Here is a 14,369-nt window from a genome sequence, read left to right on the forward strand (position 1 = left end):
CTTTCGGAAAAGCATCATAGACACAATTCCGAAGACGGCAAGAGCTGACAAGTGCGAAAATTATCGCACAATCAGCTTAACAGCTCATGCATCGAAGCTGCTTACAAGAATAATATACAGAAGAATGGTAAAGAAAATTGAGAATGCGCTAGGTGACGATGAGTTTGGCTTTAGGAAAAGTAAAGGGACGAGAGAGGCAATTCTGACGTTACGGCTATTAATGGAAGCAAGGCTAAAGAAAAATCAAGACACTTTCATAGAATTTGTCGACCTGGAAAAAGCGTTCGACAATATAAAATGGTGCAAGCTGTTCGAGATTCTGAAAAAAGTAGGAGTAAGCTATAGGGAGAGACGGGTCATATACAATATGTACAACAACCAAGAGGGAATAATAAGAGTGGACGATCAAGAACGAAGTGCTCGTATTAAGAAGGGTGTAAGACAAGGCGGTAGCCTTTCGCCCCTACTCTTCAAGCTGTACATCGAGGAAGCCATGATGGAAATAAAAGAAAGGTTCAGGAGTGGAATTAAAATACAAGGTGAAAGGATATCAATGATACGATTCGCTGTTGACATTTCTATCCTGAGTGAAAGTGAAGAAGAATTAAATGATCTGCTGAACGGAATGAACAGTCTAATGAGTACACAGTATGGTTTGAGAGTAAATCGGAGAAAGACGAAGGTAATGAGAAGTAGTAGAAATGAGAACAGCGAGAAACTTAACATCAGGATTGATGGTCACGAAGTCAATGAAGTTAAGGAATTCTGCTACCTAGGCAGTAAAATGACCAATGACGGACGGAGCAAGGAGGACATCAAAAGCAGACTCGCTATGGCAAAAAAGGCATTTCTGGCCAAGAGAAGTCTACTAGTATCAAGTACCGGCCGTAATTTGAGGAAGAAATTTCTGAGGATGTACGTCTGGAGTACAGCATTGTGTGGTAGTGAAACATGGAATGTGGGAAAACCGGAACAGAAGAGAATCGAAGCATTTGAGATGTGGTGCTATAGACGAATGTTGAAAATTAGGTGGACTGATAAGGTAAGGAATGAGGAGGTTCTACGCAGAATCGGAGAGGAAAGGAATATGTGGAAAACACTGATAAGGAGAAGGGACAGGATGATAGGACATCTGCTAAGGCATGAGGGAATGACTTCCATGGTACTAGAGGGAGCTGTAGAGGGCAAAAACTGTAGAGGAAGACAGAGATTAGAATACGTCAAGCAAATAATTGAGGACGTAGGTTGCAAGTGCTACTCTGAGATGAAGAGGTTAGCACAGGAAAGGAATTCGTGGCGGGCCGCATCAAACCAGTCAGTAGACTGATGACCAAAAAAGAAAAAATGTCTAGGACTAACTTTGCTACATTACATTAGTCAGAATACTTTCCTAATTAGTTTGAACCATTTCAAGTAACTAGTTTTGCTAAAGCTCAGTTCAATTACCAAACAGCAATTATTTCCTATTCCAGTGAAACTGTTGACATGTAAGCAGATGTAATTATGTTGCTGATGAGGTTAGGAAAATAACCGATAGAAATCCTTAAAGCATTCATGTAACTAATTTCCAAAAACATGGTGGGATTATCAGCAAAGTAACATCAGCACTTAATTAGGTTCCAGGTGATTAACAATTTTATGTATGGTACTGTTTATTTAGCTATTTTTGCTGTTTTCGTTAACAAGAAGGCTTATTTCAGTCGAAATTATTGTTGTAATATAAAGTTCACACCAAACCAATTGGTCTACGTTATTCAATTAATTTGAAATGTAAAATCCTAATTGAAAATCAACGAAATTACATATTTAACAATGTGAAATTTTAGTAGCTACTTTCGCAAAGCTATATAAATACTGGACCTGAAGAAATTTTAAGTCAGTGTATTTCGAGATTTCAAGTGTGGAATCCGTGTCAGGCAAAACAGCAATAACGTAATGGTGCAATAATGTGTCGTTATGAATAAGAAGGCTGATAGTCAAGAAGGAAATTAACAATGATTATTGATTAATATAAAACTGCCACATGTATTGTTCATCTTACTGAGACTTTGTTGGTTGGTTGGGTTATGTTGCACACTGACTATTTATAGTTTAATTAGAATTTGCCGCATATGAGTACCTCGTAAATCAGACTTAACTGCATAATTAAGACACTGAATGGCCATAATTGATTCAGTGAGAGGGAAGGGGGGGGGGGGTTCTGACTTTCTTTGAGTCATCAGTCTTCTGACTGATATGATGCAGCCCGCCACGAATTCATCTCCTGGGACCAATCTCTTCATTTCAGAGTACACAAGCTAACATATGACCAGCTATGTCACACAGTGGATTTGTCTTGTTTCAGAGGTAATGGTAAGTCAGATTGATTAGTGCTTGTCAGATGTGCACGGTGTGGTCTTGAGGGCCATTCAGCGCCATGCACGGAATCAGTTCCAGTAAAATGTTGTACATGTAGTCGTTAGGGCCATACGGCTAGGCAATACTGGGAGTCGAGATGGCTGTGATTAGAAGTAAGAATGAAGTTAATGTATTTTGTTTTCTTGTCTTGTTAATGTTAGTTCTGAAAATGAGTGTTGTCAAGGACAAAGCATCGACAGAACGAGAGGCGCAACGTGTGTCAGAACTGGAAGAGACTCGCAGTCGTCACCATAGGGTGTAGATTCGTAAGTCATATGTTTAACTACTCCTTTTTTCCAGTAACGCAACCGAGGATGTGCCATAAGATAAATTGTTGGTCTGTAATTCCGAGTATAAAACCAGGCCCAACTTTGCTAAATTACTTTAGTCAGAATAACTTCCTAATTAATTTGAATCATTTCAAGTAACTAGTTTTGTTAAAGCTCCCTTCAATTAACTAACAGTAATTATTTCTTGTTCCAGTCACTCTGTTGACATGTAAGCAGATGTAATTACTATGTTACTGATAATACGAAATCGTGTGCTGAGGTGGATTGTCCGATAAGAATAGCAGGAAAAAAGGGTTTCAGAATATTATTGAACACAAGGGCGCATGTGTCGGTCGCCAGTTATGATCTGGAGAAACGCAAGCAATGCCTATCGCACCACCGTATAGATTGTGTGGAGTGAGGCGTAAAGATGTCACACCATTGGGATTGGTGAACATAGCCTTTTGCCTGGATACTCTTCAATTTAAAAAATGTGAGTGAGGGCTACGACATAGTTCTAGGATTAGGTATCTTACATCAGCATTGTGCCATAATCGATCTTCAGCGCATTCGGCATCAATTATAACGGACATTTTGTTTATAAATTCTTTAAAATCGATATATACTCGTGAAGGCCTTTAATATTCACTTCGTGGAAAGTCTGCAAAGAGTTCACTACAACCGTTATCAGAGAGGATGGTTGTAGGGCTGGTAACACCGCTGTGGATGATACAGTTTGTGTGTGTTTTAGTAAAGACTGTCATGCAAACATCAAAGATGTACTTCAATATATCGATGTAAAATTCTGCTTTACCACAGACCTAATCAAAACTTCAGTTGCACAAACTGTATCACATACGGAGATTTATAGGCTGCAGAAGAATACATCTGGCAGTTGTCCATGTATCGCATTCCTTAATGCATCGTTGATTAGTTTTATGAAGCTGTAGGCCCACTGAAATTATAGACTTCGATTGACATATCACTCTTCATAAAAACTGCGGTTCATATTTGCGGTGTATTTTCATGCATATTTGCGGATGTTTTAATTATTCGAGCTTTGTAAATGGTATGAAACAAACATTTATATTTTATGAATTTTTAATTCAAATTTTACATCGAAATACGAACTCTCGTTTACCTTGCATAAACTTGAATGCGCTGTGTGTGAGAAATAACGGACGCATTAGTCAATACAGAACATCTCACGCTATGCGTCGGAATATTGGTACAAATTATCTGTGAATATTTTCGCTATTGCCGGCAGGAGATGCAAGTAATAGGTATTAGGACGTTCTAAGTTAATTGTACCAGCTTTGCAGTTTCAGTCACTGTCTTCGAGATATTTTCGAAAACATTTTGACATAAATATCAAGACCCCAGTTCACATCCATCACTACGTGTTTGGACTGTTAATAGATAGAGACACACTAAATACTGACACTATTTCAGAACAGCCTTAATCTTCTCAGTTTAAGGAAACTGTAATTTCTTTTAACGATGGAAACGTTTATGTAGTCAGGTTGTCACTCCTGATGAATCGGTGGACTGTAAGGTAAACTTAAGAGTACTACAAGCAGTGGCACAGATACGAAAATTCGTACGAAGGTTCTATACGCATTTGAAATGTGAATCTCGTGAGGAGTTTAGCTTACAGCATAGGAAAGACTGATCATTTCAGATATTTCTGGAAGAGGTTAATTTATCATAACTATGTTTTCACCCAGATTAATTGTAAGAAAGTCCGGACTAAACGCCATTTAGTACCTTGTTACAGCTGTATTAGCTACAGAAACATGGGTGAACACTGCCAGAGCAGAATATTACAGTTCATACGACTTTCTTTAATACCGGTATCGCGGCGGTTCCACATTCACATTTGTTCCTTATCCACGTGATGTATTTTCTAACAGTGAAAGATATGAAATTAAGAGCATGTAATCACGAAATTCTGCGTAACAAAGTATGGTTTACTGTTCAAACTGAACACACTTCATACACTGCGACCGCAGTATAGACACTTTTGTTGCTCCAAGGTAAGGGGTTTCAGCAGCCTGATACTAACTTCATCTGATCTATGGGGAAAACAAAGAAAACGAGGGGGTGGGATGGAGAGAGATTACAATTTATTGACGGATATATAAAACATACAATTTTCCACGTACCTTCTGGAAAATGCTACAAAATTGTCATGTCACATTGCACGAACTCAAAGCCTAAAAGGCACTCCCCCGTACACATGTCTTGATAAATGCAACTGAAATGCAGACAAGGGGCGGAGAACATGAATCTCATAAACTTGCCGCACAGCTACACGCTGCAGGCAGGGTGTTAACATAGAGGTGACATACGCGCTACGAAGTTATTTATTTCGCCGCTTGATGGCGTGTTTAGTACGCGGAAAAGCCTTCTACGCACGCACCAGTTGACTGACGGACCGACCGACGAACTTCCCTCTCGCCGTGACGTCGGGCGGGTAGGAGCCCCCGACAGCCGACCCCTCTCCCTTTCCCCCACCCAACACCACCACCGCCACCACTCGTCCCAATAAATGGTGCCGTGTGCTACACAGGCATGCAACCGCCCGACAAAATTTCGTCTTTCGTCACTGCGCGCGGAATAAATGTTGTTTTAATGTAAATAAGATGGTGCGAGGTGGACGAAATTTTATAAAAAGTGTTTCAAGAGAAATTGAAGGAATGCGGATATTTGTAGGACACGTCAAGAAAGGTGTACGGCAATACGGATGCAAACAATGAAGCACTTTTTTCATTTTTCAAGGAATCCATAACAGTTTCGTCTTGCACATGGAAGGAATAAAAGTCCATTGACCTGGATTTCCATTTTTAGATTTTGTTTCTGATACCTACCGGAAATGAAATCTAAAAACCGAAATGTCTGTCTCCAGTGGACGTTGATCCATAAATCATACTTAGCTCGTTGTTATGTGTTAAAAATGTCCTGCCCATATCCAAGCCCTCTACTATGAAGAGCAAGGCGCGGGATTCTTTTTTTTTCTTTTTTTTTTTTTTTTATAGTGCTAGCAGTTGATAAGTGCTTCATTTCGTATGTATCTGTTGCTGTACTAATGTACTTATTAAATGATGCGCGTCACCACAATGTGTAGTCTTTCTTCTTCGCATATGAAATGAGTTTCTTAAACTTGCAGATCATCCTTTATGGTATTTACATAAATAAGTTAATAAAGTTGGCAAGAGCGCCTTTTTATGAATTTTTTATGTATTTCGTCAGTGAACTATAAATCACGTTGCAGGTCTCAGGAATTGCTTTAGTTAATAATTGTGGGGATATAACAGTACTGAATTTGAGGTCCTTGTGACTTCTGCCGGGGCGCGGAGTAGCCGTGGGGTTTAAGGCGTCCTGAAACGGGTCTCGCGGCTCCTCCCGTCGGAGGTTCGAGTCCTTCCTCGAGCATGGGTGTGTGTGTTGTCCTTAGCGTAAGTTAGTTATGTTGTGACTCGCCGATCTTTCAAAGTGCCGCCGCGCAGTTACGCGCGTCCTCTACATGCGGCGCGGTCTGCCAGCCATGCGGCAGCAGTGCCACCTAAGTGGCCAGCCAGCCAGCGGCCGCTAGACTTGGACTCAGTTATGATTTGACTGTTAAAGTGTACACACGTCTTGCTCTGTTTACTTGATCTGTGACTTTCATGTATTGCGTCGTCCTTGAAATATATTTGTTCAACTTGAAGTTATAACAGTTTAAGTTCGACTTAGTAGTGTGTAAGCTTAGGGACCGATGATCTCAGCAGTTTGATCCCATAAGATCTTACCACAAATTTCCAATTGTTTTAACTTCTGCCAGTGGCTTGATATCATAATGTAGCTAACCGCCTATGCTTTCTGCTCAATGCATCTTTCTTGACAGTATTGTCTTTCGTTAAGAAAGGTTTGATGATGTTCAGCAGCTCCGAAATGCGTGATTCATTGATTCTTACAAGGGAACCTCCCCATCGCACCCCCCTCAGATTTAGTTATAAGTTGGCACAGTGGATAGGCCTTGAAAAACTGAACACAGATCTGTCAAGAATACAGGAAGAAGTTGTGTGGAACTATGAAAAAATAAGCAAAATTTACAAACTGAGTAGTCCATGCGCAACATAGGTAACATCAATGATAATGCGAGCGCAGGAGCGCAGTGGTCCCGTGGTTAGCGCGAGCAGCTGCGGAACGAGAGGTCCTTGGTTCAATTCTTCCAGCGAATGAAAAGTTTTCTTTCTTTATTTTCGCAAAGTTATGATCTGTCCGTTCGTTCATTGACGTCTCTGTTCACTGTAATAAGTTTAGTGTCTGTGTTTTGCGACCGCACCGCAAAACCGTGCGATTAGTAGACGAAAGGACGTGCCTCTCCAATGGGAACCAAAAACACTTGATCGCAAGGTCATAGGTCAACCGATTCCTCCACAGGAAAACACGTCTGATATATTCTATACGGCACTGGCGACGGCATGTGCGTCACATGACAGGAATATGTTGTCGACCCACCTAACTTGTAGATTTGGCTAATGGGTAAAAAGATTCTTCTACCTTGCCCGATTTAGGTTTTCTTGTGGATGTGATAATCACTCCCAAAAAAGTGATGAAAACATAACAGTTTGTCACATAAACTGCAACAAATGAATGCAACAGTTTCACAGTCGCACAGTTTTCCCTGTGCTCTGTCAAAACATACGTTTTTAACGTTTTCAAATTTTTCCGTGTGTAGACCGTCAAATCCTGCATATGTCCAAGCAAATCTGAGCATGCCCTGGAATTTTTGAGAGCGAAGTTGATTATGTGTGAGTGCCTGAACTTTGATAATTGTCTGAAAATAAAAAATTAAAATTTTTATTCGAGGAAAGACTTGAGCCACGGACCTCTCGCTCGGCAGCTACTCGCGCTAACCACGGGACCACGGCGCTCCTGAGTTTATAGTGTCCTGGATATGGTATATGTTGTGCATGGACTACACAGTTTGTATATTTTGCTTATTTTTTCATAGTTCCACACAACTTCTTCCTGTTTTCTCGATTGATCTGTGTTCAGTTTTTCAAGGCCTATCCACTGTGTCAACTTATAACTAAATCTGAGGGGGGTGCTATGGGGAGGTTCCCTTGTTAGGTAATTACGAAAATAATCTGGTCCAAGCTGCTTAAGTAACATGACGTGAGTGAATTTCTTTCCTAGAATTAGCCACTTTTTACCTATAGCTTTCTCTCTGCCCTTTTGGCCTTGTTACCTCTAAAGCAAGCCAAGGTGAACCCACGTTTTTGTTTCTGTGTAATACCACGCAGGTTCTAGTAGAACATAAACGCAATAAACTTAATATAAACAAATCACAACAACAGGGCGTCTCTGTAGTCGCTGACTTCAGGTGTGTATAGGCTGCCACGAAATTAGCCAGTCGGTCGGCGACCGATTAATTCGTGCATGTGTAAGGGCCTTGATTAATCTTAAGTGGTAGTTACAAGCAATGAATAGCGATGCTCCAGAAATAAATCTTGAGTTTTCAAAGTGATGTAACAATTAGGAATGCCACCAGACTGTGCATATAAATATGCCATGGACCTATTCTCCATATAAAATCTGCAGTAATTACATTCTGTATGCTTTAATTTACAAAGTAAGACGATGTAAAAGGAAGAAAAACCGCAATGGTGACAACTACTGTTGTTTTCGCTCTGTCACTACGCACACAGTAGGTAATTACTACAGATTTTACAGGGAGAATAGGCCGATAGTAATTTTATATATATATATATATAGATAGGTGGCATTGTAATTGTTATACTGTGCACTTTGAAAAGCACAGCTTTCTTTCTTGTGCACCGTTATTTATTGCTTATAACCACCGTATGTGATAACTTAGCATGTACTAGACTCGTCAGCCAGCCGCGAGGTAAATAACTTCCTAACGGGTCTGCGACCTCTGTTGCTGTGCGGAAAGCTTGTGAGAATCACGTTCGCCGTCAGCTTGCATGGGAGATACGAGGATTCTAACTGTGTGCTTTCCCTCACTTGTGTGCATTTTGTCAACTGAGTCTGTACACACCGGAAGTATCTTTTCGCCTTTGAGTTCATGTAATGTAACATAGCAGTTCTGTAGCAAGTCCCAGAAGATACTTGGAATATTGTATGTTTTGTTTATCCGTCATATGAACTGTAATCTCCCTCCACCCTCTCCTCCTTATTATCTTTGTTTTCCGTTTATATCGGTCGATGGCAGCATGACTTTTGAAACTGGTCATCTTGGAGCAATAAGTGTCTACAGTGCGATCACGCCTTATGAAGTATGTTCATATTCAGCCACACCGATCGTCCCACGACACAGCATGTGTACTGTTCAAGATGATCAAACGTATGTTCTGGATATTGCAACTACTCCGGAACTACTTTCCTTATGTCGGGCAGTGGAACGCTCTTGAATTCACCTCTTTGAGATTTACCATACTGGCAGCAGAGATTACTATAGCTCTCTAGCAGAAAATGAAGCTGACACTCGTACCTCCATAATTAATATAGCGATTGTAAGATCCTGTACGTGTTTCAATGAGGTCCTGCAATTCATCTAGAAGGAACCAGAAATACTGTATCTCTAACGGTTCCAGAAAGACAAAAGGTGAACGGCTTTGGTGAATTACTCTGTACAGCAGAAAATCTACTGCTTCTGTCCAAGGCGGCACAACAAGCACAGGAGTTGAGGAGTCTTGCGTCTGGTCCACGTTTCAGAGGTTCACCTACAGCGTACCCTTCAACAAATGTTTAATATATTTCCATATTCCATTTTTCTGAAGTTAAAAATGATTCTCCGTAAAATTTTTTTCAAATGTGAAAACATGTTCACCGTGGAAAATTGTCATGCGCCTAGTAACAAATATTGTATTGAAATTTAAAAGCGTCGCAAACCTGAAAATCTTATCAATAACGTGTGTACGAGTCTTACTCGTCTATCCGGTCCCATTTTACTCTGTTACGCACCAATTAACAATAAGTGATAAGAAACTGAGTAGTTTTATCAAAAAGTACTTAAAAGCTAAAACCATTTTGAAACAGAAGCTGTTGCAAACTAACAAAGATTTCTATTTCCAAGACAGGTAAAATTATTGATACATAAAAAAATCATTTGCAAGTATGACATGTTGCGTTGTAAAAGACCTGTTTCAAAGTACAAGTTGTTGCATGCTGACGAAAAGTGGCTTCACTATCCACATGCTACATAATCCTAAAAATGTATAACATTTTACTCATGATAAAATTAGCTGTACCTGAAGAATATTAGAAAAGAAACAGTTTATACAGATGACACAGCACCTAAATGTATACAACTTTAAATATCTAGAAATGCTGCACAAAACTCAGCCTCATGTCAAGCAACAACAAAAACTGTAGATAATGGCCGAAACTGCTTGGGTGGGGGGGGTCTCTCTACTGCGCATTGCTTCATGTAACTCTAAGATCAGCCACTGGACTGAAGTACCCACTAAGGATTGGAACCTGCGACCGTAGCGGTCGCGCGGTTCCAGACTAGCGCCTAGAACCGCTCGGCCACCCCGGCCGGCAGCTTTATCGGCTATTCTATGTTATCGGTTATCACACGTTACATTTCTTGTATGGCTGTAGATACGGTATACTGCACATGAGTGGTTAATGCCTCGTCGTTGGAAGCTGCAGAGGTATCTTCAGGGAAATCCACTCGGCTACTCAGTCGTAATCCCGAGAACGGTGTGCCGGCTTCTCAGCTTCTCCCGGACGGTTAACGCTCTAAACACTGGATCAATGGCTTCGATAAACCCTCGTTCGGACAGAAGCTACATAAACGAGCTTATGATGAATGGGATAACTATCTCTCGAGTTTCGGTAAATCATTTGCAATACATGTGTTAATACAGTAATCGTATATGCACTCTCATTCGTTTTTATTTACGCCGCTATGCGCGGAGCTTACGCATGCATAGATTTCCACTGAATTACATTTAGCTCTATCATTAACGAACAAAGAACAGTGATTGCTCTGTTTTAATTAGTTTCATGGGCGATTCGGATCCTTTCCGTGAAATTAGTGCTGTCTGCATATATGAACAGAACGGGGTTACCTCGTTCGGTTTTCCGAGAAATATAGTAAAAAAGCTGGCAACCCTATGGTTTTGGAAATAAAAATATTGAACTGGAATACAAACGAAATTGAATCTGTCTATTCCGATCATGAAGATACATAGATGCAATCGCACATGAATGTTTTCACCATGAACAGTTTCCTTTGGGCGTCTTTCATACACTCTACATATGTCATGATCTGAGGTGGGTCGTACATTCGTTTTTATAACACGTCTTGGATATTAATTTTATAGATAAGACGTAGTGTATGCGCCTCGTCTGTGTACAACCAAGCACTCTATACTTCGACACGACAAGTAGGTCATGTTCCTTCTCTTTACTTGTTTATGAGATTATTTCCTTCCATTTATCACGTTCTACTGTTATTTTGTCTTACAGTGGGTTATTTCAGGGTTGTGCAGGTAATGTATGTCCGACTGGCCAATAAAAATGAATAGTTATTTAAAGACTTTTTAATAAATAGTATAATTGTACAATGTATTGAATGTAAATTCGTTATGTTAAATTTTAAATATGTAACAATGGATGAATGTTCGTTTTATCAAATTTTCGGTGTAAATTCACTTGTAGGGTCTTGCATTGTTTCTCATTCTGTTTTTAATCTGTTTCTATGTAACTTGATTGATAAGATGACAATGCTATAGTTACTGTTTTGTACATACAGGCCTGAAGCGTTGAAACTGGTTGCAACAAAATAAAATAAAATCAAAAGGGCGGCCGTAGGTGTTTAATTTTGTGAGAATATATCTACTGTTGCCTTAAGCTGTAACCTACATGCCATCTGCAGTTCTGCAGTTGTGTGTTTTTCCTTCTGTATTACGTTGTCGCGTACATGTCCAGCACCGAAATTGTCTTCTTTTCGAGTGGGTTGCTGGTCAGCAAACTAACGCGAACGTTCCTGCCATCAGCCTCTAGTTAGGTGTTTGGAGGTAGAACTGTGCATGTTATCCCTAGAATTGCATCTAGATATCTTTAGATGTCACTTTCTTTAACATGTAATTCCTTTAGTCATATGTAACACATTTCGTGATTATGTACCTGTCTTCAATATCGCGTGCATTCGCATTACGTTAGCTTAAGTTCCACTTTCTACGACTCGTGGCATTGCCAGTGTTTTTGTTGTAATAGTGTATGTATTGCCAACTTATAGACTGCTGTCACACGTTCACAGTTTACGTCTGACAGAGAAATTACAGTAACTTACGATTTTAATTATGGGTATGGTGTGTGGCCTCCTCAATGGTCTATTAATAATTTGACCTAACTTTGACACGATTTGTATGACTGGTACTTTCGTTTAAAAAAAAACAAAAGATAATTTAATTGCTTGCATTTAATGGCTTTTGGTTGCAGTGTCATCGAAAGACCTAAGTGTGTACTGGTTGCAATGCATTTATTCATAACTATATATATTATTTTGATGTCAATTATTTCTTCGTGATCACTTATGTGTAACACACATGAGTACCTTTTGAGCGGTGTGCTGCTCAGTAAGATTTTCTTTTTTTCATGTATATATATTGTTGAGTCATTATGATACACTGCATCCTTGTGGGATACGTATTATCCCTGTGTGTGATTGTTTCATCGGAGTACATGATATATAGATGCAATCGCACATGAATGTTTTCATCATGAACAGTTTCCTTTTAGGCGTCTTTCGTATGTTCTACATATGTCATGATCTGAGGTGGGACTTACATTCGTTTTTACAACACGTCTTGGACATTCATTTTATAGGTAAAACATAGTGTATGCCCCTCGTCTGTGTACAACCAAGCATTTTATATTTTGACACGACACATAGGTCATGTTCCTTCTCTCTACTTGTTTGTGAGGTATTGTTTCCTTCCATTTATCACCTTCTACAGTTATTTTGTCTTACAGTAGGTTATTTCAGGGTTTTGCAGGTAATGTATGTCCGACTGGCCAATAAAAATCACGATTAGTTATTGAAAGAGATTTTTAATATATTGTATAATTGTACAATGTATAGAGTGTAAATTCGTTATGGTATATTTTAGATATGTGAGAATGGATGTATCTGTTCGTTTTATCAAATGTTCGGTGTAAATTCACTTACAGAGTCTTGCCATTTTGTCTCGTTATGTGTTTAATCTCTTTCTGTGTAACTTGATTGATGATAATGCTGTCGTTACTGTTTAATGCATACATGCCTGAAAATGGCGCATTGAAGCGTTGAAATTGGTTGCAAAAAAAAAAAGAAAAAAAGGACCGCTGTAGGTGATTTATTTTGTCAGAATAGTAAACTGCAGTTGTCCCAAAGATCTCCTGCCAAAAGAATGGAAATACAAAAATAGCAAATATACGTTGGTCGCAAAGTGGAGGCACAATTATAGCAGGAACATACACTGCAGTAGTGATTTCAGTTGTGAAATTTGTATTTTCAAGGTCTTACAATAAACTTAACCTGAGTGCCAGGACAGCTAATGTGTATACCAGATGATCCAAAGTCCCTCGGTACTCATCTGTCTTCTATCCAAACATTAGAAAGACGTAATTAATCGAAGATAGCACTTAATTTTAATACTATTAAAGGCTCTCCGTGATGTTCTGATTATCAGACACTGAACGGGCAGCTCGTTTCCTTCCGAAGCATAGTGAAGGTCTAGTTACGGCATTTGACGAAATGGCCTTGCTCTCGATGTCTGGCACTCTAGTTTATCCCAGAGTTTTTCAGTATGGTTTGATAAATGTTTTTATCACATCAGTCAAGGAGTTTTACATAAACGGTTTTAAATCTCCAAAGATTGCTTTGTGTTCAGATATATTTGTGTACTGACATAAATAGCTTCACATTTAAGGGTGTTACAACAGTGTTGCATGAAACTTTTTATGAACCGCTGAGCTCACTTTGCAATTTGTCAAAACTGGTGGCTCTGATCCAAATTACATTAATGAATGCGCCAATACAACTTCAGCCTCATCAGAGTTCACTGTACTCACAACACCATTCACCAGAATCAGCTAGGTGTACAAACTTCACTCTTCCACCTGAAGGGGGACTTGTTGTCATGGCCTCCAGTTCCAAGACTAATTTGTTGGAACTATCTATGGTAGTGTATGCAATGTAGGCCTCTTCATCTCTGCATATCTATGCATTTTACATCCACCCCAACCTACTTAACCACCACATTTATCATCTATAAAACGTCTCTAAATTTAGCTATTAATGGCTCTGGACGTATCCTAAAAACCTACTCCTTCAAAATTTATCACAAAGTTCTTTTCTACCGCAATAGTTCATCAGCTCTTCATTACTTCTCGGTTCTGACCATGTAATCTTCAGCAGTATTCTGCAACATAAGATTTCAAAAGCTTATGTTCTTGTTTGTACTATTTTTAAAATTTCACTTCCATATGGGGCTAGAATATACATAAACACTTAAAGAAATGATTTCCTGATAGTTGCACTTTTCCTAAAGATTTCCATTTGATGAGCCTGCAGTGCATATTAGGTCGTCGGAGATTGATATACACGATATATCAGAAAGAATCACCGGATTCAAAAAAATCATAACTACTATGTTATCTGAGATATGTATGTGAAACGTACTATTGGAAAGAAAA

The sequence above is a fragment of the Schistocerca americana genome, chromosome 4 (assembly GCF_021461395.2).
Source record: "Schistocerca americana isolate TAMUIC-IGC-003095 chromosome 4, iqSchAmer2.1, whole genome shotgun sequence".
In the NCBI taxonomy this organism is placed as follows: Eukaryota; Metazoa; Arthropoda; class Insecta; order Orthoptera; family Acrididae; genus Schistocerca; species Schistocerca americana.